The sequence below is a fragment of the Notamacropus eugenii genome, chromosome 5 (genome assembly GCF_028372415.1).
Source record: "Notamacropus eugenii isolate mMacEug1 chromosome 5, mMacEug1.pri_v2, whole genome shotgun sequence".
NCBI lineage: Eukaryota > Metazoa > Chordata > Mammalia > Diprotodontia > Macropodidae > Notamacropus > Notamacropus eugenii.
Genome location: NC_092876.1, coordinates 172,155,252 through 172,181,763, shown reverse-complemented (window position 1 = coordinate 172,181,763; position 26,512 = coordinate 172,155,252). Strand labels below are relative to the sequence as shown.

Below are 26,512 nucleotides of genomic sequence, written 5' to 3'. Positions count from 1 at the left end.
AGGTGTGGAAATGGGAGCCATTAAAAGTTTTTCAGCAAAGAAGTGGGAAAATGAAAGATAACTCTACCTTCATCACCATCAACCAGTCTCAGCCCCAAATCTCCACTGATTAACCAGTGTGGCTTCTGGGTGAAAGCAGATTTCAAGCAGCAATTCAGCTGAACAATCATTTATTCAAAAGCTAAACTATAGAAATCACAATGCTAGTCGCTAGGAGAGATAGAAAGTTTAGCTAAGGAATGGTCTTCCCTCCTTGCTTCTAAGTAATTTATAATCTGAAAGGATGGAAATGATATATATATACCAATAGATATAAATACAAAATAATACATAATAAAGACAAAAATAAAAACTGACATTTTAATACTGCTTGGTAGCAAAGAACTTTTCTCACAACAACTCTGTGAGGTAGGGAATAGAGATAACATTAACCACATCTTAAGGATGCAGAAATTAAAGCTCAGAGAGCCTGAGGTCACACACCTAGTAAGCAGCAGACCTCAAATTTGAACCCAGAGTCATGAGACTACCTTACCTTGCTTCTATGTGCTTTCACAGAAATCAGGTGTGAGCAAAGCACAGCTTTGGACAAGGAAGGTCATTGCCATCTGGGAGAATCGGGGAAAGCATTCTGGAGAAGGTGGAATTTACAGGATGCCTAGTAATTCAACAAAGAAGTGAAGAAAAATGTACCTAGGCATAGATGTTCTAACAAGGTACCGGGGAGCACAGAGAGGCAAAAAGGCAAAAGGTCAGAGGTTCAGAAAACTATGGCGCTATTGAGGATATAGTCAGGAATGTAGCGGAGAATAATGCAGGTCAGTCAAAAGACTAGGTTCTAGCCCTAACTTGAGCTCACACCATCTGTTTGACTTGGGGCTCAGTTTTTCTACCAGTAAACTAAAGAAGATGGATTAGAGACTTTATATATGTATGTATGCTTTATGTATAAAAGCAAACCCACCACTAAGGAAGGCCCTAAGTCTCTTGAAAGGCAATTCAAGACTGAGCCAGAAACCTAGTACTTATATCATTGTCCTGCTTTACGACTGATCAGCCTTTCCCCCAAACTCCATCAGATCAAAGACCAGGGTTTCTGAATAAAGGGTACAAAAATGTTCTGAGAGCTGCTCACTCTGACTGCTGCCATTTCTGTAGCCTCAGGAGGTTACCTGGAATTGAACACTCTCCTTAAGGGCTTCACCAAAGCAGAGCTCCAAAAAGAGAATAAAAACTGTCTGGAAAATCTGAGTAAGACAGAATGTCCAGGGAGGAAACACCTGACAGAACATGGACCCCTCCAAACACAGGTCTCTGTGTCTTTCCCTCTTGCTGCCCATGGTTTTCTCCCCTTGCTCTCCTCCTCACAGTCCCACTCTACCTCCTACCACAGATTCCTTCCCTCACTCCCTGAGAAAAGCTGCTGCCAAGGGATAGCTTTTGTGTGTCCTGAACTGTGGTGGGGATCCCGCACTCCAGCCCCTGACTGCTGGGCTCTAAATTACACAATAACTGGGTAATTTAATAAAGATATAATTACCTGGCATCAGACACTTGGCTCCAAGTTATTTTCCCACCCAGCACCAAGTGTTATTGTAGAGTCTCACTCTAAGCTGGGCAAGCACCAGTGCTAATTGCAGGACCTCAGGCAGCCAGGGTGACCAGGGTTGGCTGGAATGGCATTTCTGCACTGCATGACCCTCTCTAGCCCAAGAAAATTCTATACCTCTACCCAGAGACAAGGGACTGAGACAGGTTTCTGGGACACCCCGATGATGTGGCTCTGAATAAGAGGAAAATAGTGAAACTGAGAAATAATGACTGATAGCTTCTACTCAGGGACAAGTTCCGCTTTCCTCTTTACACTTAGACAAGGACATTAACTAGGAAGACATCTGAGAGTGCCATAAAACTGACTGGATATGGAGTCTGAGGACTGGGGTTCATATCTCAACTCTAACACTTACTACTGGTATAACCTAGGATAAGTTACTTAAGGGAAGGAAGAGGAAAGAGGAAGGGAAAGGAATAACCATTTATAGAGCACCTACTCTATACCAGGCACCAAGTACTAAATCCTTAATCTTTCTGGGCCTCAATTTCCTCACATGTAAAATAAGGGTATTGGTCTATATGACCTTGAAAGACCCTTCCAACTCTCTCGATGACCACATGACTAGAGTGCAGAAAGAGTCAGAGAAAAATCCCAGAGAGATAAGTAGTCATGTCATGTAATTCTGCCCACTCCCCCATGTAGCCCACACTACCTAGTTTGGAGGCATTTATAATTTCTATGCTCATGCAAACTAAAGACCAGTGCAGTTAGCTCTTTGGAGGGAAGGGAGGCTGACTCTGACTCCTCCTCCAGGAGGGAATAAATGGATTTGTGTTAAGTGACCAATGAGTCCCAAAAGTAGTCCAACTTCTAGGTGAAAGACCAAAAAAAAATCATTTTAGCTCATATGAGGGTTTTAATTTGGAAGAGAACAACATTTGCAGAAAACAAAAGGATTTAGCTAAGTTTGGACCTGGAAAGTAAAGGGAAAGGATGAAAAAAGCACTGAACTTGGAGTCACCGGAAACCTGGGTCCAAACCACATTTTTTAACCCTTAGTAGCTGCATGAATCTGGGCAAGTCATTTAAATTCTCTAACCTTCCATCTCCTCATCTGCCAAATGGCCATAACAATAATTCTTGCACCCAGCTGCCTCACAGGGTTGAGAAAAGCATGTTGTAAACTTTAAAGTGACATATGAATATGAACCACTATTATTTTTAACTCCCAGGAGATCAAAATATTAGTGGTCTTCTGGAACTCAGTGAACTAACTGTACAGAGGTACCCAAAATAGTGCGATGAGAAACATTTTCAATTCAAAGATATATGCTGTATCTACATATAGTCATTCTAATTGGTTAATATGTAAATAGTTTGCTTTTCAGCTTCTTTCTTGCCTGTAGACTCAATAAGGCTGACCTGCAAGCCTGTGCCAGTCAAAGTAACTTATCATAACACGAAGTGATACAGGGGGAGATAGGGGTGATGCCTTTGAGGTTGTAGGCAGGCCCTTGGGACACAGCAGCAAAGCAGGCAGTACACAACTAGCCGGCTATCATGCAGCCACAAGTGATATCCCATTTGGAAGTGTCCCAGGATGGAATTACACGCTCTTTTTTTTTTTTTTAAATCAATGACAGGGGTTATACAAGAGAGAGAATGCTACATAAGACTGTGGAAAGGGAAGAGCCCTGCACTTGGAGTCATAAGAGTTGGATTCAGGCCTGGCTCTTCTATTTGCTATGGTCTTTGGCAACTCATGTGTTTGATTTTAGCCTCAATTCTCATCTATAAAATGGGAGAAATAATATTTGTACTACCTCCTTAGCAGGTTTGTTGTGAGAATCAAAAGGAAATAATAAATGTGAAAATGTTCTTTAAAAGATATCCAACAACTACTATCATTATAAGTATCATCATTATCATAAGATTGTTGGCATTAAGATTACAAGAATAAAATTAAAATGATCCTAATCCACTCCCAACCGATGAGTTTTGATATCATAATGAAGGTCCTAAATTGGACAGATAAGAAATTATAAATTACACAGCTATAATTTCTCTGATTAATAAATGTACCCCAGAAAGAAACCTGAAGGTCACAGTGGACCATAGTTTTAATATTGATCAATAATGTATGGGGTGTTCATTCTTTCACTTTACAGACATTTATTGAGTATTTAATTATGGGCACTACACTGCATTGAGCACCATGAGGGCTACAAAGAATTATTACATGTGGTCCTTGACCTCAAGCAGCTTAATTAGGAGACATGAGACATATGCACATGAAAAGGTGATTAACAATACCAAATAAGAGTTTTCTCAAGGTCATATGTAAGAAGGGCCAGATGAAAGGTAGGAATAGTAAGTGCTATGAGGTTAAGGGGGAAGGAGAGATCACTGTGAGTAAGAGGAGTTAGATGAGGCTTTGTAAGGGACTTGGCATTTCCTGACAGCCTTTAAAGGGTGTGGATGAGGAGAGAAGGGGAAAACTTGCTTTAGCTGAGAGAAAACATGAGTAAACAATGGAAGTTTTCATGTGTGTTGATATACTCACTGGACTTTGAACTGTAAGGGGTATCATCAAATTTTAATCCCTGTTAAAGATGAGGAAATTGAGAGATGAAGTGACACCCGAGGTCACAGGATTAGTAAGCTTTAGTGCAGGATTCAAGCCCAGGTCTTCTGATCCCAGTTACCCTAAAAACATCTATTAAGTGCCTACTGGATGCCAAGCAGTGTGCTAAATGCTGAAGATGCAAAGAAAGGCAAAAAATAGTCCCTGACCCCAAGGAGCTCACCATTTAATGGGGAAAAACATGCAAAAACCAATGTATAAACAAGATATGTAAAGGATAGATGTTAAAAGGTAGCAGGAAAGGCTTCTTGTAGAAACTGGAACTTGTGGGACGTGAAGAGAGCCAGGGAGACCAGGAGATGGAGATGAAAAGGAGAGATTTCCAGGCATGAAGGACAGCCAGTGAAAATACCCAGAGGAGAAAGATGGAGTGTCACATCTGAAGAACAGTAAGGAAGCTGCTGTCACTGGATTGCATAGTGCATTGGAGAGAAGAAGACAGAAAACGTAGAAAAAGGCCAGGTTATGAAGAGTTTAAATGCTAAACAGAGGCTTTTATATTTGATCCTGGAGGTGACAGGGAACCAATAGTTACTGAGCAGGGGGCTGGGTGATAAGATTAGGTTATATGATAAGATTAGACCTGTGTTTTAGGAAGATCAATTTGCCGGCTAAGTGGAGGACGGACTTCAGTCTGAAACAACTTTACTAATAGAACTGTTATTCTTGCTGTGATTCCTTTTTCATTTTTGAAGAGGACTGATGACATCACAGGTGATGTCTTGATTTGTGCTTGAATTGGATTTAAGTGAGGTAGAGTTGCACAAAGTCACCAGCCTCACTCTCCCTTCCCTCAGAGTCATCACAATCTAGTGGCAAGAGAAAACTCAGATTGAGGGACAATGGTCTGGGGTGCAGTGGATGACCTTGGTGTCTTCATGCCTGACCAAGCTCTAAGCTCGCCATAGCACCTACTTTGGTTGCCTTCATGTCCATTGGAACAAATTGTTCTCATCTGCCCATTTGCCTGGGGTAGACATCCCCCTAATTCACTGATGATTTGAGGCCTGTCAGTTACTCTCAACCTGGTTTAGACCAAGTGCCAAGATATTTATACCAGGATGTATCCACTGCACATACTACAGCTTCTTGGAGCTACAGGTGACAGTTGTGTGCCAGTTGGACACTAAAGGTAGTTGAGTACCCTTTAAAAGGAGTTGGCAAGCCTTCATACCAGAGGTGCTAATTCTTCCTAAACAAAATGTTCCTACTGTATTAAACCTTAGACAGTACCAACTTACCCCAGTATCAGCTTAGGACTCTGGTGTTTTATTAGAGATCAAGCCAAATTAAAGATAACCCAGAAAAGACCTACCATATTATCACATTAGAACTCATTAAAGATGCCCAAAGGGCTATAAAACTACGCATACTCTTTGAGGCAGCAATACCCCTACTAGGTCGGTATTCCAAAGAAATCAAAGAAAAGGGGAAAGGACTTATTTGTACAAAACTATTTATAGCAGCTCTTTTTGTAGTGACAAAAATTGGAAATTGAAGGGATGCCCATCAACTGGAGAATGGTTAGGCAAGTTGTAGTGTATAATTGTGATGGATACTATTGTGCCATAACAAATGATAAGGACGATGTACTTCAAAAAGACCTGTGAAATCCTTGTGAACATATGCAAAGTGATCAGGAGAACATCATACAGTCAGGGCAATATTGCAATGACCAACTGGGAAAGACTTGGCTACTCTGATTAAGACAGTGATCTAAAACAATTCCAAAGGACCCATGATGAAAAATGCTATCCACCTCCTGAGAGAGGGAGAGAACTGATGCACTCTGAACACAGATTGAAACATCCTTTTTTTCACTCTTTAAATTTTTCTTGGGGTTTTATTCATTTATTTTTTTTTGCAACATGGCTAATATAGGAATATGTATTGCATGGCTTCACACGTATAATTGATATATTGCTTGTCTCCTCAAGGGATGAGAAGTGGAAGGGAGAGAATTTGAAACTCAGAATTTAAAAAATAAAAATATGTTTTTAAAAAACTGATTAAGAAAGTAGGAAGGAGAAGATATTATTTATCCTAAAAAGAGCTGAGGAGAATCTCACTATCTTCAGGTCCAGTAAGGGAATCAATCCCATTCAATGAATATTTGTTAAATGCTTATTACAGGGTAGAAGAGCCAGGCCCAGTTGAAAGAGTTCACAGCTTAAAAAGTCAGGAAGGTCAGAGTTCAAATTCAGCCTCAGACACAATATTGGTAAAACTAGAGAAGTCACTTAACCTCTAGGTGCCTCTGGCAGTGTAATCTAAGCTTTATATCTGTGGAAGGAGTTCCCACATAAGGAGCTTCTTACACAGAAGAAATCATAGATCATTGAATATGCATATGGTACAGTGCAGGGAGCTAGGTGTACAAGGATGAAAAACAACAGTTTACCCTCACACAAATAAATACAGGGTAAGTCAGAATGTGATAAATTTATAGAAAAGATCAAACAAATCTTATAAGAAGGGCTTTAATCATAGATTTAGAGCAAGAAGGAAACTACAAGGTCATTAAGTCCAACTTCATTTTACAGATGAGGAAACTGAGACCTATAGAAGTTAAATGACTTGCCTAAGATCACATAGGTATTAAGTGGATAAGAAGCCTAGGTTGTCCTGACTACAAACATGGCATTCTGTCTACTACACTATAGTACTACTCTTTATAAATGAGCTACTGGGCTGGGCACAGACTTTCAAGAATTCTCACAAACAGAAAACAGCCAAACCTCCACTCTGCAAAGGTGGCAAGATGCAAACACAGCAATGCCCTGCCTCCCTAGAGGCAAGCTTCTACCAGTAGCTATGGCTAGTATGGATGTGGCCACAAGCTAAATGTGTGGATTGAGGGTGGGGAGCTAATCCCAAGGAGAGGTACAAAATCTTAAATGGAAGGAATTTTCCAATGGTCCCAAGATTGTGACAACATTGTGACCACCTGAGGGAACTATCCCATTTGGAGAAATGGTAACTGAGACCCCACTTGGAGGCTCCACAGACACAAATAACCCTACCTGAAATTGACACCTGCTTCTGTTTCAAGGTTACAGGTGAAAGGGACAAAATTGAGTGGCACTTTGCCTAGGGGCTGAGTGTGAGCCAGGAAAATGCCAGCCCTTGCCTCCCCCACTCCACTCCTTCTCTCAATTTTCAACCCCAGAACAGGAAAGGTTTTACAACAGTTTTGCCAGGAATACCAATGACTGAAAGGGGTGGGGACTGAAGAGGTCTCCCCCCATCATCTCTCCCTTGGCCCAACCTCCCTCCCCCCACACTCTGTGGCTGTCATTTCCCCGGTTTATTTCCATCCCACTGTTCCTATCAAAGCCTTAACAGCACATATTTTGTTAATTGTACAAACCTAATGGGGGAATGCATTGGCAAAAAAGGGTAATGACCATCAGACCAGCAATAAAACAAAATTAATGGCCCATAGGAAGAAATCATGTCCACTTAATCCCAGCTCTGAAACTCTAATAGAATAATGGAATACCGAAGGAAGGTTTTTTTTTCTTCTCTCTATGCAGATTGCTTACACCATGTTAATCACTTGCAAAGCAGGCCACATACCACTCCAGCTCACATGACCCTCCAGGGAAAGTAGCAGACCAGAAACATTCAGAGGAAGGCTCATTACCAGCACGCATTGCTAACCCACTGCTCAGTCCCCTAGTGACTCAGAGACAACTGATAGAGGGTGTCACCCTTGGCAGATCCTTTAAAGCCCAGCTGAAAAGCCACTTCATCCAAGAAGACCTCCTTGATTCCTCCGAATGGTAATGACGTGTTCTTTCTCAAACCTCATACACAGCACTTTGAACGAGCCTCTTATGCACATGTTCCATAATAACTTCTGTTTATGTAACATTTTAGGGTTTATAAGCTCCTCAGATATGGCAGCTTTAGGGAGGCAGCTAGGAGATGTAATGGCTAAAATTGGCTATGTTTACGTGTTATACCTTCCTACTAGCGAGGAATTTCATGAGATTGGGTAGGGTCTGTGTTTTAGGAGACACGGCATAGACTCGGAGAATCAGCATATATATTACCAGCATAAGATGGGAGGGCCAGAACACCAAGTTCTGAATCCCACCTCTGTCACGTATGACCTTAGCTAGATGATTCATGTGTCCTGTCTGGGACTGTTTTCCTCATCTGTTACATGGAGATCATAATCTTTGCTCCACTTATCTGCTTACCTCCCAAAGATGCTATAAGGATCATTATCCTCATCCTCATCCTCATGACAGCTAGCATTCATAGTGTTTTTTATATGCCAGGTACTGTGCTAAGCACTTTACAGACAGGATCTCATTTGATCCTCACAACCCTAGGAGGTAAGTGCTATTACTATCCCCATTTTGCACTTGAGGAAACAGACACACAAAGGTGAAAAGACTTGTCTGAAGCCAAATTTGAACTCAGGTCTTGCTGACTCTAGGCTCTGCACCATAGTCACTATATCACCTAGCCGACTATCTAAAGCTGCCATCTCTAAAGAGTTCTGTAAAACTTAATGTTATATAAACATATTATTATCATGAAGGCTTTTAGCTCAACCATTGCTTATGTGCTTTGTACCCAGGACGTGGTTAATAAATTTTTGCTCAAGTTGAATTTGTATAGTAATTTACTTTTCAGAACACTTTCACTTCCATTCTATCATCTAATTCTTAGACAGTGATGGCTCAGTTTCCTCATTTGTAAAATGAAAGGGTTGTACTTAATGTTAACATACACTTCTCATTAATAAATTTCTTAAAACAACAACAACAACAACAAAATGGGACCTAAAAAACAATCTCTTTGCCCTGGGAGTGAGAGAAGAGACATGCAGAAAAAACAGAGACAGAGGGAGGGAGGGAGGAAGGAAGGGAGGGAGAGAGGAAGGAAGGAAGGGAGGGAGGGAGGGAGGGAGGGATGGAGGGAGGGAGGAAGGAAGGAAGGGAGGGAGGGAGGGAGGGAGGAAGGAAGGGAGGGAGGGAGGGAGGAAGGAAGGGAGGGAGGGAGGGAGGGAGGGAGGAAGGGAAGGAGGAAGGGAGGAAGGGAGGGAGGAAGGAAGGAAGGAAGGAGAGTATTGGGGAGAGAGGGGAAAGGGAGACTGTAAATGTGGGCTGGCCTCAAAAAATAGGAGGAATGTTGGGGAATCCTAGCAATTATCACCGAGAAGTCTGATTTTCCTGCTTAGAAAAATAGATCTTTCTTCTTGATAATCTATTACTACTAAAAGGAATAGAATCACCCTGAGTTAATTTCTTAACTAATCAGGCCAGGCCAGCTTAATCACTTCACTATCCCCTCCCCTCGACCCTCCCTCCCCACCATGGAGTAGCCAAGCAGAGCTCCCTCCTCCTGTGAGGATTACAGAGCACGCAAAACAAGTGTGAGAGCTAAGGTGAGGGACACCCTCTGCCCTCTTTCCCTCCCATGGACATTCCCAGGGAGCAGCTTCCATGCTCAGCTCCCCTACATATCTATACTCCTTTCTGGTCTAATAATTTAATATGTCACAGCAAATACAGCTCTTCACCCTTCCCTTGCCATTCCATTGGGAACAGAATGATTGCAGGGGTCTCCTTAGCAGGAAAATGGCAAAATGCCTAGAAACCAGCTCCTCAGCCAGGCCCTTAGACCTTGGGCTCGCAGTGTACAATGTCAGGCTTTGAGTCGTCAGCCCCAAGAACCTAAGGAGATTGCAAGAGGCTCAATGCAAGAGACTAGATCAGGGCCAGCTTTATACAGGGTGACTAAGGCCCATAGGATGTGATTTCAGCACCAGGAGACCCCTGTCTTCCCCCACACCTGGATCTTCTAAACTACATTGCTACATTTCCACAGACAGAATTTCCGTATTAGAGGATATGAGGACAGGTGAGCTCTAGAGAGAAAGGAGTGGGTATCAAAGACAGGGTAAAGAAGGGACTCAGCAACACAGTGTTCCTTTGAGGGATGTAAGGAGTCCCTGAGAGGCCTGAGTCATATCACATTAGGGTGGAACTAAGTTAAATGGCAAATAGGTGTTTTCCTGATTAAGTGTGAAAATCTCACTAATTTACTGTCTGGTAGAAAAGAAAAGTAGTAAGGGACTGGTGGGAGTGGAAATGGGAGTAGGGATATGGATGGGGTACATGGAAGGAAAAGTGGTGGAAAGAGATATAACCTAGGGAAAGGTGTAGTAAGCAAGTAATAGCCATTTGCAAAGAGGGGCGGGTGTCTAATGCACCCTTCCCTGCCAAACTCAATGGGATTCTAAACCGTGACATGGCAACCATTAGTGGTCAATATTACCTTCCTTTAATCCTGTCTTAAGTGTATTAATAGAACCACAGTAACACTGAATTGAACTCAGAATTGGACAGCACCTAGTATTCCATTTGATCTAACTTTTATTTGATTAAAGGCTCTCTCCTGACAAGGCATTAGCTGCCCTCTCATTGAAGCCCTGCACTGAGGGCGGTGCTTACCACTCCAAGCTTCACTTTGGGGTATCAGGAATGGTTAAGAACATTTTCTTTACATCAAGCATAAATATGCTTCTTTGCTATTTCTATCCATTGCTCTTGTGTCTAGAACAGACAAGGGGAATCCATAGTGGTACTGCATCCAAGCCAGAAATTATCTGAAGTTCTGAGTGTTTCTGGGCACTATAATTTTTAGGAAAGGAGGAGGAAGGCCAGAATGCTGAGTAAGTAGACTAGAGACCATGCCATATGAGGGCTGGTTGAAGGAACTGGGAATATTTGGCAGAGAGAAGGAGGAGTCTAGAAAGGAGTGTACCATAGGGAAAAGAGCTACCGTGCTCCAGCCAGAGGACCAGGATTTAATTCTTGCCTCCACCATTCTATAATGATGATGACCTTCACCTTCACCTATGCAGAAAGTTCTCTGATCCCTCTGGGCCTCAGTTTCCTCAATTGTAAAATTAGGGGCTTGGGCTAAATGATATCTAAAGTCCCTGTTAGCTCTCTCTCAAATATTTGAAAGGTCGATGGATGGAATCACAGAACAAAGAATTTAAAGCTTGAAAAAAATTTAAGAGATTATTTAAACCAACTCCCTTATTTTACAGCTAAGGAAACTGAGGGAAAAGTGATTTGGTCAAGGCTACACCACTGATAGGTAGCAGTCAAAATTCCAACTTAGGTCTTCTGACTCCAAGCACATTCTTCTTCCCAGAATAGCACAAGTCCTCTCCACACCAGGGATTAGGCAAATTTTGGCTCATTAAAAAGAAAATTTCCTAACTATTAGAGCTATCCAACTATGGAAAGGAACTGCTTTGAAAGAGAGTGAGGTTTGCTATCACCAAAGGCTGGACCACTTGTCAAAGACATTGTAGAGAGGATTCCAATTCTAATGAGGTTACACTAGGTGACCCATTTCTTCTCTAAAATTCTCTGATCTGAGTTCAATTCCTCAATGCCACTTACTAGTTATGAGATCTTAGACTGATCATTAATCTCTCTGAGCATCAGTGTCCATATCTGTAAAATAGGGATCATATTTACACTAACTACCTCAGTGGAGGAAAGACAAAAGGAGAAGCATTGATCCACCCATACTAATCTCTGAAGTCCATTAACCTTAGATCACTGGCAGCAACTTGGTTTCTTTGGCTCTTAGCACACTAAGAGAGAATAATTGGGTCTCTCTGGTCATGGCCCTCTGGTTCCAACTGACTCTATCCTTAACTCCCTTTCTGACCTTGGGCAAGTTGGTCACTGAGCCTCAGTTTTCTCCACTCTAAAATAAGGGCTGGGAGTTGGTCTAGATCAGAGGTTCCCAGACTTATCTGGACTATGCTCTTTTTAAAAAAAAATATTCAGTGCCCCCCATCCCTGAAGTCTTTCTTTAATCCTTTATTGTTTTTTTTAAATTTGCATTTCAAAAATATGTAATACATATATTTAAATGATGCATCTTAAATTTAATAATTTATTGTAAATTTTTGGGGTTTTTCCTGCATTGAAATTTTGATGATGCAATATAGCATCATGTAACCATATAGTATCACATTGTAAACAAGTCATTACATGGATGCTGAACTTTCCAAAAATGTGCTACATGCTTGCCTGCTAACACTTGCTTGTTAAGACCTGTCAGTGGACTTGACCACTAATTGGTTGTAACTTGCATTTTGTGTGTTTATTTGCAAAATAATGTAACCACTCTGAATTTAACTCATTACACAATGGATGAAACATGTACAAATGGTTTTTCAAAATTTTATTATCTTTTCTTTCCTTATGCTTCCACCACCCCATTACTTTTATTCAATGCACCCAATTCATCCGAGGCTACTACTTCTCCCCTGGATCATTCTGGTGCTCCTCTTTGGGAACCTCTGAAAACAGAGAGGTTAAATGACTTGACCCAGAGCAGCGAGATGGTTCAGTGATAAAATGCTGGACCTAGGGTCTGGAGTCAGAAAGACTCATGTTTCCTAAGTTCAAATCTGGCCTCAGAGACTTATTAGTTGTGTGACCCTGGGCAAGTCACTTAACCCTGTTTGCCTCAGTTTCCTCATTGGCAAAATGAGCTGGAGAAGGAAATGGCAAACCATGCTAGTATCCTTGCCAAGAAAACTCCAAATGGGGTCACAAAGAGTCAAATAGGACTAAACCACAACAGACTTGCCCTGGTTTATCCAGTTCATAAGTAGGAGAAACCTCATTTAAACCTCAGTCCTCTTGATTCCAAATGGACTCTTTTGGTTCAATATAAGAAGAAACTTCCTAAAAATTAAAGTGACCTGAAAATGGGACTGTCTTAGTAGGCAGGACATACCTTGTCATTATAGATCTTCAAACAGAGGCTAGACTGGATAAAGCATTCATACTGCTGGTCGGGGAATGGGCTAGATAAATGATGCCCGAAGTTCTTTCTGATTTTGTTTTTTGAAGAGACAAAGATACCTACTCTTCACAAAATTGTTCTTTAGATAGTTACAAAATGTTCTGCAGACTAAAAATCACTGTTTAAATGTGAGTTGCTATTTCAATCATTGCCAAAGTATTCATCTTCTGAGGAGAAAATTTCCATAACAGGAGAAAAAAAGGTCCATATCCCTAGCAAACATAGGCAGTGGAGGAAGTTGGAAATGGATGCCACTCTAGCACTCACTCCTCATGGTATCCTCTTCTGAGTCTCTTATTACCTCTTTTTCAGCTGGATTCACTTACTGGAGAGTGGGCAAATCATTTCAATTGAAGAAATGTTGGGGAAGTCTCATGGAAATAGAACTTCTCAGTACCAACTCTGAGCCAAACCATAACAGTTGTCCACCCTCACCTGATTCTTCTATTTCTGTTAGTATAGTACCTTTATCATCCTCTGTCTCTTCTGCCTTTTGTGTCCAAAATCCTTGAAAAAAACCTGTCCACAAAACATGCCTCCATTTTCTCTCTGCTTGCTCACTTCTTAACACCTTACAGTCTGGCTTCTGACCTCATCATTTCACCAAAACTGCTCTCTCCAAAGTTACCAATGATCTCTTAATTGTCAAATCCAATGGTCTTTTCTCAGTCCTCAACCTTCTTGACTTTTCTGCAGGCTTTGACACTACTGATGGGAGTATCTCACTCAAAGTGAGAATGTTATAAGACCTGAGCCTGAAAGGGCCAGGGTCTTACATGCAATGCATCCTGGGCCATCTCCAGCAATCCTGATGAATATCAGGCCACTAGATCCAGATGGCTCAGGAGAAGAAAGTGAAGTTAGTGACTTTGCACAGCCCTCCTTCATTCAAATCAAAGTCAACGGCAAGTCATGTCATCATCTTGATGCCGTGGTCCTCTTCAAGAACTGACAAACACAACAACAACAATTCTCCTTTATACTTTTTTTCTTTCTAGGTTTTCTAAATACCATTTTTTCCTGATCCTCCTATTTTTTCAGACTGCTCCTTCTCAGTTACTTTTGCTGAACCTTATCTCTTCTCCTCTCTCCTTTTCTCTTCTCCCTCCATACTAAATCACTTAATGATCTCATTGGCTCCCAAGAATATAATTACCATCTCTATGCTCATAATTCTCAAATCTATCTTTATTGCCCTAACTTCTAGGCTGACTTCCAATCTCACATTTTCAACTGCCACCTTCTATACTTCCAAACTTTCCTATTACTCTTAAGGGTATCATCTCCTTCCCAGTCCTCCAGGCTTGAAACCTAGGTGTCATTCTTGACTCCTCACTAAATCTCACTCCCCTTCCCAATAGGCCTGTTGATTGCACCTTTACAACATCTCTTGAATATATCCCCTTCTCTTATATACTATTAACACTCTGAGATATGGGCCCTCATCATCTCATGCTTGTACTATGCAATAGCCTAATGATGGATCTACTTGCCATGCTTCTCTCTCTCTGTTTTAACTTTAGCCCATCCTCCATTCAGTCACTCAATTGATCTTCCTAAATAAAGTGCAGGTCCAACCATTTATTTTTTTTCCTTCCTTTCCCATCTCTAGTAAACCAACTGCAATGGTTCTCTATCAGCTCCAGGATCAACTACAAAATCCTGTTTGGCACTCGAAGCCCCTCATGACCCCCTCTACCCCCAACCCTACACACATATACCTTTCTACTCTTCTAATACTTTACCCCTCTTACTTACTCTTCTATCCAGTGACACTAGCCTCCTGTGGTTCCTCAAATACTCACAGCTCTGGGCATTTTCTCTGACTGTTTCCTATGCCTAGAATGTTCTCCCTCCTCATTTCTACCTGCTGGCTTCCCTCAAGTCCCAACTAAAACACTCCTCTTCTATAGGAAGCCTTTTCCAACACCGCTTAATCCTAACCACTTCTCTCTTTTAATTACTTCCTATTTATCTGGTTATATGGCTTGTTTGTGCATATTTGTTTATAGTTTTCCCATCAGACTGGGAGTTCATTGACAGCAAAGACTGTCTTCTGCCTTTCTGTATCCCCAGTGTTCAGCATAGTGTCTGGCACATAGTAGGTGAATAATAAATGTTTACTGACTGACCGGTGTCACAGTGAATGCCCCTGAAGGACCATGGCCTGGAAAAGTAGTCTAGTATAGTGAAGCAACCCCAAAGAATCCAGTTCATATCCTGACCCAGCCAGTAACTAGTTGTGTAACTTCAGGGTCACTCAACCCCTCTGAGCCTGACTTTCCTCTTTTATAAAATGAGATTAAAACTTTTACTAGTTAACTTACAAGGTTGTGGGTAGAATAAAATGTGAAAAAGTCCAAATCATAAAATTTGGTGGTAGCCATTAAAGACAGACCAAGAGAATGGTTCCTTCCAACTCCCACCCGAAACCCACAGAATCTGTGGAGGGGTCTCCTCCCTTCATACACGAGATCGAAGTCCTCCCTTCCCAACATCAATCAGCACAGTCACCACCTCCAGTGAGCAGACTGGTTTCAAAAGTATTAGAAGGCTTCCCATTCATTACTTCCTGACACACCTCCTAAGACTGATCTTGTATATTGTTTCATAAATAACTTAATAGGGATACAGCTTGTTTAACTAAGGCTAGGCAGATGTGCACTGTGTGGAATGATTAGGGGAAATTTGGCTGCACTGAATGAGCCTGTAGTGCTGATTCTCCATGGAGGGTGGCAGCTTATCAGAGAAGCAGGGACTCTGTTGGTGTCCCCACCTGGATCCCTGGATCACAGCAGGATCCTAAATAGCATTTGTTTCCAAGGCTTTTAACCACTAATTCTGCCCCAGAGTATAACACCAATCTGAGAATAAACGGTCTAGGAAGACAGCATAATCTCTAAAGTAGCCCCAATTCTTCCACAAAACAGCAGCGGCTTCTAGGGACTCACAACACATCTATGGGGACCCAAGAATGATGCCAGCATGGAATTCTACCCACCTCCTCCACCAGACAAACTAGATCCATTAGTTTCCAGAGCCATTCCTCTCCTAACTATTCCTTCTTTCTACCCAGCTGCTGTTGTCACAAATGCTCAAATCCAGAACAAAACAGCAACCAATGGCAGAGACTGATCTTTGCTAGGAAGCATCTGAGAAGATAGATGGGCATGCCTTCTCTGATTACAACGTCCAAAAGAGGCCACTATATGTTATTCAGGTCTTCATTTCAGGAGTGGGAGGCAGATTTTTGGAAAGATTTTGATTTAAGGTTTAAGATTATCAGCCTTGAATTAACTTCGGTCTTAGGCAGAATTAAGAATGGTACAGTGTACAGAAGGTGGGAGATGACAGTCCCACTGTATTCTGGCTGTGGTCAGACCTGTCTGGAGTACTGTGTTTATCTCTTCAAAAGGTCACTGATACAATTCATAAATTACTTTGGTAAGTTGACAAGAAGCTATTCCAACCTAGAACTAGTTGAAGGTATTAAAGACCATTGTTGCTGTTGCTGCTGTTGTCATATTTGTCTTTCGTTTTCCAGGGAATGATGACATGACTTGCAGTTGACTTTGATTTGAGGGAAGGAGGGCTGTGCAAGGTCACCTGCCTCACTTTCTCCTCCTGAGCCACCTGGGTCCAGTGACCAGATATTCATCAGGATGACTGGAGATGGACCAGGATGCAATGGGAGACTCTGGTCTTTTAGGCTAAGGCCTTTACAGGTTCTCACTCACAGTGAGGTAATGCCCATTCAGTCTCTTTGAGAAGCAAGTCAAGGGATGACCCCTTTAATTACAAAAAAGAAAAAAATCAAGCTGGGAGAGGAAGACCCTCAGGGTTGCGGTTCCAAAGAGAAACAGTTACTATAGACATTCACTCTAAGCCCGGAGGGCCCAAAACACAGCCATTAAGTAGAGCTTGGGCAGGGACTTAGGGAGGTCCAATCTATAACCTTCAGAGTGAACTGGGTTTAAGGTTTTGTGAAAGAAAGTGGTGAGCCACTAAAACATATTGAGAAATAAGGGTGTCTGAAATATGCCCCTTGCCTCTGAGACGAAATCATGAAGGACAAACCATGATCTCTCACTGAAGGACCCTCATTTAATGTCACTGTCAGAGACTGAATCCTAGGCAAAAAGACCATTAGACTAAAACACAAGAACAAGAGGATAGAGCTGCTGTCTTTAGATAGATGAAGAGCTGTCATGTGGAAGAGTGATTAGTTTTGTTCTCCCTGGCACTAAAAAGACATCTAGAAGAAATGAACAGTACACTTAGAGCTGTCCAAAAGTAAGTGGGGAACCTCTAAAAGTGGTGGGCTCCCCATTACTGAATGTCTTCAAAGGGAGGTTGATGACTCAGAGCTGTAGAAAGGATTCACATGCAGGTTATGATTGAGACTAGATGGCCTGTGAGGCCCCTTCAAGCTCTGAAATTCTACTGTTCTGAGAAAGGGACCCACATGAAAACATTGAGAACAGTAAGGCCCAAATCCAAGACAATGAAAGTGAGCCCTGCTGGATTATATCCAGAGATAATCCACCCAGTAGTTGGGCCTGTCCTTGAGGGGCTATGTCTAAATTCCCTCTGGTCTCTTTAAAATTTTTCAGTAATTTCACTGCATCTTTTCATCAGAAAATGATTGTATTACTCATCTCCAGGCATCTACTGAGAAAGATGAGCCTCTTCATTTCTCAAACAGGAATATTAAAGGCCATAGAAAGAATAGGACTTGCCCTAGGATCCCATTGGATTGCTCCACTATAGTCAAAGAGCTTAAGGCAGGAACTAAGATACCCCTGCAAAAAAGGGATTATTTCACTCTTAAATTTCTGGCAAGGTAAGTAGCTAGCACCCTCCTAGAAGTCAAAGAGGAAACCAAGACCCTTGTGTGTTGGTGGATGGGGCCATTTGTTTTTTTGTTTTGTCTTGTTTTTAATCTTAGAATGAAGCCATTATAGCAAGGGTTCTCAAGGAAATTGATGAACAAAATGACAATAGTTACTCCTCATCTTATTAAACTAACTTGTGATGACTGAATCATAAAATTACTAGAGCTAGAAAGAGCCTTAGAGATAGAAGTGAGATGTAATATGAAAGAGCAGCAGCTCAAGAGTCAGGAGACTGACACTGACAAATAACATGACCTTGGGAAAAATCTTTTCCCCTCTTTTAGCCTGTTTCCTCTCCTATAAAATGAAGACAGTGGATTAGACTAGGGATTCTTAAACTCTTTTGTATCATGGACCCCTCTGGAAGACTGGTGAAACCTATGGACTTCTCAAAATAATGACTTTGAATAAAATAACACAAATAGAAACACAAAGGAAACCAATTATACTGAAATATGGTTATCAAAATATCATTTTAAAAGTTCATGGATAACAGGGTAAGAACTCCTGTACTAAATAATCTCTGTAGTTCCTTCTAGTTCAAAACTCTAAAGTTTTAGATAATCTCATACAAGCAGCTGAATGTAACCTTTAAAGATAAATCTTAACCTACCCTGAGATACCTTCCCTGACCACTTCACAAACTAACACATTTTATATAGTTTACAACACAGTAAAATCCCACTTTTTTTAGAAAGCTTCTGGTATGACCATTATGTGTGCAAAAAACACTTTGGATCCACCCAAAGAGATCCATAAAATCTATTCACTCAAGTTGAAGCAGGAAATCCCTTTAGGCACTTATTTCTGACCAGCTTTGTTGCACATTGGAAAGAGAGCTAGACCTAGAGCAAGGAAGACTGAGTTTGAATCATCCCTCAGATGACTATGACCTTGGATGAGTCATTTAATCTGTCTCAGTCTCAGTTTCCTCACCTGTAAATGGTATTTCCCCAAGATCGTTGTGAGAAACAAACCAAATGAGATGCATAAATCACTCTGCAAAACATAAAACTGCTATTTAAATATTGGCTATTATTTATCTATTCTCATTTTTTCAGAGAAGTTTAACAAGCTTGGTGATTAGATGTCCAAACCTAGACCAGATTAGGAGCAATAAATGTGGAAATAGTAAGCCCACAATAGTCGAGGACTACACCAATTTAAACGACAAGTGAGAGGAAACAGAAAAACAAAACCATACAAAAGAATTCAAAAAGCCCAGCAGTCTTCATTTAGTGCAGTCTATAGCACTGTGTACCTCTAAAGGCTCTAAAGCATCGATGTATTACAGCATAATACAATAACTGATGTTCATAATGATGCCCCTGAGTCATCAAGAAAAAATTAAATTATCTTTAATCTTCTCTTATGGAGAAGATGGCCAGATTAATCTTCCTCAGGTAGAGACCTGATCATGTCACTCATCAACTCAAAACTCCTAGATGTCTCTCTATTGCTTACAGAATAAAGTTTAAACTCTTTTCCAACCAAGCATTCAAGGCTCTGCACGATGTGGCACCACCTTTTGGTCTCTATACTAGTAATGATGTTCTTCCCAACCCATACCTATTAAAATCTTACCCATTCAGGTCATATGCCCACTCTGTCAGGAATCTTCCCACCATTCCTGCTCATTCCCACTTTCCCTCTTCCCCTCCCCTTCTTCCCCAAGTCAGAATCTTTCTTTGTTCTTAGACCTCATATTAAAATTGTTTATAACTCTCTCATTTACCACAGATAAATGAAATCAATCAATCAATTGTGCCAATTAGAAGGTAATTTGGGGAAAGGGGGTTAGGTGTGAAAGTGTCTTTTGAGCAGAGCTTTGAAGGAAATAAAGGTATTCTAAGAGGCTGAGGTGAGAATGATGCTGCATTGCATTCTCTACATTAGAAGAGCCCAGTACAAAGTAAAGAAGATGGGAGTGTTGGAGTGTTGTGAGTGAGGAACAGTCAAAGCCAGTTTGGGTGGACTATAGAAAAGCAGAAGCTCAATAATGTGTCTAGTGTGACCCCATCCCATCCCATCCCATCCCCATCTGTCATCCCTACTCTTTTATTTTCAGTCTCTCTCTACTGGTTCATTCTTTACTGCCCTCAAACATGCTCACGTCTCTCCATTCTTGAAAAAACTCTCACTTGATCTTTCCATCCCCATAGTTACTTATATCTCTTCTGCCCTTTGTAACTAATCTCCTCAAGAAAGCCATCCACAATAGCTTCCACAACTTTCTCTCCTCTCACTCTCTTCTTGACCCCTTTTCAGTTCAACTTCTGACCATAGCATTCCATCCAAACTGCTCTCTCCCCAAAGTTACCAGTGAGCTCTTTGTTGCCAAATACAATGGCCTTTTCTCATTATCCTTGACCTCTGTGCAGCTTTTGATACTATTGATCCTAATTGATGCTACACTCATCTCCATAGATTTCCCAGGAACTTCACTCACTCCTGGTTCTCTTACCTTTCTCGATCCTTCTGTCTCCTTTGCTGAATTCTCACTCCTGTCCCTCAGAACTCTGTCCTAGGTCCTCTTCTCTTCTCCTTCTATACTATTTCATTTGGTGATCTCATGAGTTCTCATGGATTCAATAATCTTCTCTAGGATGATGTTTCTCAAATCTATTATCCAGCCCTGACCTCTCTGCTGACCTCCAGCCTCCAGTTGTCTATCGTATAACTTAAACTAAACATGTCCAAAACTTAAATGATTACCTTTTCTCCAAAATTCTCCCCATTTTCGTACTTCCCTATTACTGCTGAGGGTAATACTATCCTCCCAGTCCCTCAGGCTCACACCCTAGTAGTCATCCTGGACTCCTTACTATATCTCATTCCCAATATCCAAGCTGTTGGCAAGGCCTGTTGATTTCACCTTTGCAACATCTCTTGAATATATCACCTTCTCTTCTCTGATAATGCTAAGACCCTGGGGTACAGGTCCTCATCATCTCAAGCTTGAACTATTCAGCAGCCTGCTGCTAGATCTATCTGCCATAGGTCTCTCCCAAATTCAACCCATCCTCCATTCACCACCGAAGTGATTTTCTTAAAGTACAGGTCAAACCAAGTCACTCCCCTACTCGATACACTCCAGTAGCTCCCTCTTGCCTCCAGGATCAAATACAAAATGTTCTGTTTGACATTCAAAGATTTTCATAACCTAGCCCCCTCCTACCTTTCCAGTCTTCATACACTTTACTCCCTAAGCAGGTATTCCTTGATCCAGTGACACTGGTCTCTTGGTTGTTCCACGAACAAGACACTCATTCTCTCAGCTCTGGGTTTTTTCCCTGACAGTTCTGATGACTGGAAAGCTCTCTCTCCTCCACAGATTTCCCAAGCAGTCTTTAAGTCTCAGCTAAGATCTTTTACGGGAAGTCTTTCACTACCCCACTTAATTCTAGGGCCTCCCTTCTATTAATTATTTCCTATTATCTTGTACATAGCTTGCTTTGTTTGCCTGAGTCTCCCCCATTAGATGGTAAGTTTTCTAAAGGGCAGGGTCTTTGCCTCTTTTTTTATTCCCTGCCCTTAGGCACATAGTAGGTGCTTAATAAATGGTGACGAATATTGCTTTAATTGCTTTCTAGTTGCATTCTCTTTCCCACAAAAACTTCCAGGAATCTGGATTCCTGGACTGATAGATAAACTTTTACCTTATCTTGCCAAGTCCCTAGGCCTCCACTTTATTGCCTCTTCCAAACTTAGAAGAATCCCATAGCCCTCTACAGGACCTCTTCCCTCCCAAAATGTTATCTCCCTGTGAGTGGAGATAGTCTGACTTGCTGATATTTGCAGAAATGCCTTATTGTCATTCAATTAAGGAGTTACTAAGGCTAGGTGAGTGACCTAGCCTTTGTTCTATGTCTCCCTGTTCAGCATCTGATATAGTGCTCAAGAATGTTTACTGAATGAAAACTCTTTCAAGGCATGAAGTGCACTGGACATGGACATCAGAAAAAGTGAATTCAAAATCCAGGTCTATCTTATACTAGTTAAATGAACTAGGGCAAATCTTATAAGGCCGTAGGGTCTCAGTTCCCCCACTGGAAAATGGAGAAAATAATTCTCATCATCACCCATCTATTTGACTACTCACAAGTGGAATGAGGAAAGTCTTTGGCAGACTGAAAATTACATCTAAACAGAAGTTATTAGGAAGTCTCCAAGGACTGCAAAATGTCCACAAACCTCTACTTTCTCAGAGATAAGGCTCCAGTTAGAGAAAAACTCAGAGCTTCGCATAGGGGGATCAGGAAGTGAAAAGGAAAAAAGGACCATTTTTAATTCAAAGGCTTACTTGGCCACAAGCTAGATTCCTTTCAGGCCTGGAGCTCCTTTTTATAGCAGCCAAGAAAAAAAGGGTTTCCAGTAAATGAATATCCTGTAAATGAATATCAATAGTGATTGGCAATCCTTCCCCGCTCCCACCTCTCAGCCCCACACCCTAAAGCATCAGCCAATTTTGCCTAGCAAGCTTAGGTCACACTCAGGGCTAATCAGGTGACCCAATAGTAGTGACCCAGAGACTCTTGATTGTAAATGCCTTGCTAGACTCAGAGACCAAAGGGTCAGGGTAAGAGGTGGTATCATCATTTTTATCAAACTGAGGAGTAATCTGTCATTTCTAGTCTAAAGGAAGAATAAAGCTTAATAATTTATATAGGACTAGATATATAATTTTTTTACAACCTAGAAACAAATTGCATACAAAGCTTGTGTGACATTGGAGGGAATTTTGCCAGTGTTGCTCAGTGAAGCATAATTAAATCTATGCAGCCCATAATAATAAGTTACTTAAACTCAGGGCACTAAATGATTTATTAATTGTCTTCCAATCCTTTCCAGCTAAAACTAAAACTGAGAGTGCAGCCATATTTCACCAACTGTATCATAACATCTCCAGCACCCCCAGCAGCCATTAACGATCTGGCCCATTTCTTATATTGGCCTGCAGCTCTGCAGAAGGGACCAGGGCCACTCTTGGAGAAAAACATTCACCACAAAATTAACATCATGCTGGCTGGTATAAGTAGGGCTCAGGCCCCTCAAGGTTACGTACCTGTAGCAGCAAGTTTATTTTGCCTGTTTTTTTGGGCAGACACCATTCTACCCTATAGTGGTCAAACAATCCCTACATTATCCGTTCATACTGATGGGTGTTTGTAGTATGCCTCAAAACAAACTAGTTTAGGCCCTTAAGCAGAAAGGGGGAAGGAGAGGGGAGGTTATCTAATATAATTCAGAAAGCAGAGATTGGAGATCTACTCAAACCCAACCCAAAGAATATTTTTTAAGAGCCTACCATGTGTCAAGCAGGGTTAGCATAATGGAAGATACAAAAGGTGCAGGAAAATACAAAAATGAAAGACTCTCTGCACATGAGCTTATATATTCTAGCGAAGTATGCAGCCAGGTAAATAAAAAGATGTTAGGAGGAGGGGTTTCTTCTAACAGGGAAAAAACAGTAATGAATGGAGCCATCAGGGAAATAGAACACACAAGAGTGGACAGGGCCAGTCCTACCAGCCATCCTGGTTGCTAAGGGCTTGAAGTCTGCAGAACTCTGCAGCAGTAGCTAATAAAATTGAGGATGTGACTAAGAGAGCCTAGAAAACCAGTGGAGGTTAAGGAAGGGTCAAGTCTTTGAGAGGGAAACTTCTTCCAAAGCCGAACAAAGTCAGACTTGGTCAGTAATGAATGAATTGAATAAATCTGAAAAAGCTTTATTTAAGCTGCCAACTCTAGGCTAACAACAATATGCTAATGCAGAGGGGAAAGTCCTGGCTCTTTAAGGAGCTTACATTCTAACCTCACGGTGCCCACACCCCTACCCCCACCCCCAAAGGGGAGTGCTGGCCTAGGGAGAGGTATTTGGGGCGAATTGAGTGAGTTGATTAACACTCCATTCCTTCAAGTAGGGTTGGCCACGTTGAGTTGACCATGGTTCCAGTACAGAAAAGAGAGGGACAGATAAATAAATACACAATAACTGGAGGAATGAGAGGACTAATAGATTGAGGAATGTATTGCGAATGAGTGGGATAGACTTGGTGAAGACTCCTCAGATTATGGTTTTCTCCCAAGGGTGAGGTGGGGCCTGGAGGCTCGGGGCTGCAGTGTTTTTGGAATAGAATAGTTCCATTTAAGGTATAAAACTGTGTGGTGTACTGGGGTCTCAATGATTGGACAAAACTTGCGTAATTCCTCGATGTCTTCATTTCAAAGGGATTGGTTAGATTTCGTGTCTAGAATGTAAGACCATATCCTCAGCTAATGAGGATAATGGTCAGTGGGGGGGAGGAGGGACTTGCGTTAGGGTTTATAAATCACCGTCCTGATTTTTATCTTCGGCTTTCCTATTCCAGGTGAACTGCTGTGGGATTGTCCAGATTCTCGAGAATCGAATAAAACTCTTTTCTGTCATCACTTTGAGAGGCCTCTGAGTAATTGATTTATGTAGGGACCTGAGCCATCCCACACACGAACTAAGTCAGGAAGACTAACCTAGAGCTAGAAGAACCTTCATTCTTCAGCAAAGCAGTAACCTAGTCAGACAAAGAAAACTTGACAAGCAAAAGTGTCATGTCACTGTGGCTGATGTCTACACTGCTTGCTACCTCAAGATGAGGCCACATTTTGGTTTTGCAGAGTTGCTAGAAAGTTTTTTAAGCAACCAATTCTCTTTAAATGGGATATGCCTGGGATTTAGCAAAACAGGAAGATTTTCCTACTCTATTCTTACAGGCCAAAAAACCCGTTCCTGGGGGGTGTAAGGCACCCTCCCTCCCTACCCCCACTTGCTAGTAGAAAAACTCCCACCTTTAATAAATGGAAGGACAGGGTTCAAAATGTAAGGATTAACTGAGCAAAAAAAAATGATGAGGTTAGGAGTAAATTCAGAGATGTAGAAATTAAGTGACTAAGACTTTATAAAGGGAGAGGTCTTAAAATGACTCTTCAGGATTTATTCTTTTGGTAAACCAAAAACAAAATCACACACACACACACACACACACACACACACACACACACACACACACACACCCCTCTTTTACTCCTTTCTTCTCTGCCTCTTTCATTTCTTAGTAGATGAAAATTCTCTGTCCCCTCCTAATAAGCCCAAATAAAGTCTACAGTACTGAGTGATACCTACTTAGATTCATTGGGCTACCTGATTTAACTTTGGTCTAGACTGTCAGTCAGAGGTTTTGCATTCTGGAAAATGAGAGAGATAATTTATTTATTTTTTAATCTGAGAGGCCAAGATGGCAGTGGGTTCTGGTAGAAGGTAAACACCTTCAAGCCATTTGGTCTTTATAACCTAAGGACACAGACTAGGCAATGAAACAATCTTCAAGCATTTTATTAAAGGATCACAATAAGCTGAGCCCTGGGCTAACTAGCTGAGAAAGGAAAGAAAAACCAGTCCCTGCCCACGGGGAGCTTATAGTCTAAAGGAAAAATTTTAATTCAAGTAAACCCTTAAATGATAGTGGAGCTAAATTTGAATTGGCCTGAGGGGTGCCATAAAAACTGTGGGGTTTAGGGATCGTAAACTCTCCCTTTCACCAATGTGGCAATCATAACCCACAAATACTTCCCACAGAATGGATAAAACCACTCTTTTAAAGCAGGTCCCATTCCCTCTGTCAGATGGACCTCTCTTGCAGCTCAGCTACAAACTATGAGCTTCAAGATGTTCACCTCCTCAATATGTCGCTGTTGTATACACACACACACATATGTGTGTATGTATGTATGTATATATATATGTACATGTAGATAAGTAAATGTATTTGCTAGATATGTCTGTGCTTCTTGGGAGATCAGAGAAAAGGAAAACAATAATGGTTGGGTAGCCTGGTTCCTTTCATAACGTCCTTCCACAAACATACAGCGATATTGATAAAGTATTTATTAAGGGTATATGAAGTGCAACGCACAGTGCTAAGCATCTAGGCTACAAACAATCAAACCAGAGTGTCTTTACCCTCAAGAAGTTTGACATTGTAATGAAGAAGACCAGAAAAGGGGAGCTGGCAAGGGTTTGTGGGGGTAGTGAGGATAATGGCAGCACAGTTTGAAGAAGGCCTAACCAACGCCATAGTCACTAGTGGTTGACCCTAAATTTGCCCCTTCTTAAATCCCTGCAAGGCTTAAAGCGGGAAACTCAAACTATTAATGGGCTCCGAACAATGTTCTCCTTGTTGTTCAGCAAGACAGAGCTGGCCATGTGATATCAATGTTATCATCTCTGTTATTAGCCCATGACTGACCCTGAAAGGCCCTCGAAAAGGCCAGGGGGGAGGGGAGAGGGGAGGATGCAGTCCTGTAGTCCTAATTCGTTTAGGATTTCCCCTTCTCGTCCTCCCAAAGCCAGACATGTGACTCTCCTTGAAGCCAAAGGGAGAGCTTGGGGGAAGGGCCTGGGATACATCAGACTCCTTTGAATGCAAAGAAGTACAGTGCTGAAGGGGGAAAGCCTAGGGCACGAGCAGGGGCACATCATCCAGATGTACCATCCTCAGGTGGCATGAGAGAGGAGAT

The 26,512-nt window shown here is 41.6% G+C and overlaps 1 protein-coding gene across 3 annotated transcripts in view; it reads right to left on the bottom strand.

Moving 5' to 3' along the window:
• Nucleotides 1-26,512, bottom strand: part of PKNOX2 (PBX/knotted 1 homeobox 2) — a 341,067-nt gene that overhangs the window by 250,264 nt on the left and 64,291 nt on the right. The gene's annotated exons all lie outside the window — the stretch shown is intronic.